This window comes from Tupaia chinensis, unplaced genomic scaffold (assembly GCF_000334495.1).
Source record: "Tupaia chinensis unplaced genomic scaffold, TupChi_1.0 Scaffold149922_1, whole genome shotgun sequence".
Taxonomy (NCBI): domain Eukaryota; kingdom Metazoa; phylum Chordata; class Mammalia; order Scandentia; family Tupaiidae; genus Tupaia; species Tupaia belangeri.
In genome coordinates, this window is record NW_006209766.1 from 1,551,108 (window position 1) to 1,552,183 (window position 1,076).

At 55.4% G+C, this 1,076-nt stretch overlaps 1 protein-coding gene across 1 annotated transcript in view; it reads left to right on the forward strand.

Moving 5' to 3' along the window:
• The window catches only part of ARHGAP33 (Rho GTPase activating protein 33), a 17,581-nt gene that overhangs the window by 9,289 nt on the left and 7,216 nt on the right, over window positions 1-1,076 (forward strand). The window lies entirely within an intron of this gene.

The following is a 1,076-nucleotide window of genomic DNA, read 5'->3' on the forward strand; positions in this document are numbered from 1 at the left end:
AAGCGAGAAATCACCCCCCCAGGGGGGATGGTCACGCCGCAATCCCTTCTCCTCCATTCTCTTCTCGGGATCTTGGGCACGCACGCACACGTGCCCAGCGTGAGTTTTTTAAGCCACCGGGTCCGGGACACGAACCGCGGTCAACTACGTGGGAATCCAGCGACATAGCCATTACGCTAACTGCTGGTTCCCCCTCATATTTACTTTTGAATATGTAAAATATGTGGTACATCAGATGGTAGGCATAAGAAATATAAGAAAACATAAACAGAAGAGAAAGACCTGGGGAGCAAGAGAAGGCAGTTTACAATCAGCAATAAGGCAGGTAAGGACCCTTCATTGAGAAGGTAGCATTTGAGCCAAGGTCTATAGGATGCAAGGGAGGGACCCACGTGGACCTCTGGGAACAAGCTAGCCATGGAGCGGGAGTAGCTACTGCAAAGTTGGGCTGGGCGGATGCCTGGCACCACAGGACCTGGGGGTGGGTGCGGTAGGCAGGAATAGCAGGGGCCAGTGTGGTGGAAGCTGTGAGGGAGCAAGTGAGTGAGGAACTGAGGGGAAGAAAGTGATGAGGTCAGAGGGATGATGGGGGACCAGATAGAGGAATGACTTACAGGTCATGGGTCATGGTGAGGACTTAGCTTGTACCTGATGTGTACACAGGTGGGGCGCTGAGCCCTCCTGGAAGGTCCCACCATGACTCAGGTGCTCCCAGGCGTGGGGGCAGGAGCAAGAGACTAGGGAGGAGGCTGCTGGGGTGTCCTTGTGGGAGAGGAGGGGGCCCTGCCAGAGTTGGGGAGAAGGGTCTAGATTCTAGATGGATTTCGTAGGTGGCATCGAGACGCTGTGTAACAGTTTGGATGTGGGTGTGCAGGAGAGAGAGAGGTCAAAAACAACCTTGAGATGTTGGCAGGACCCCTAGAAGAACTGTGATGACCGAGATGGGAAAGGTGGGGAAGGAGCAGTTTGGGGACAGAACCCAGCTCTAGATGGGGCCATTCGGAGGCCAAAGGTGCCCGATAGACTGGCCCTGCTGCCTTGCCCCCCCGCATTGCCTGGACAGGACCTGCCACACG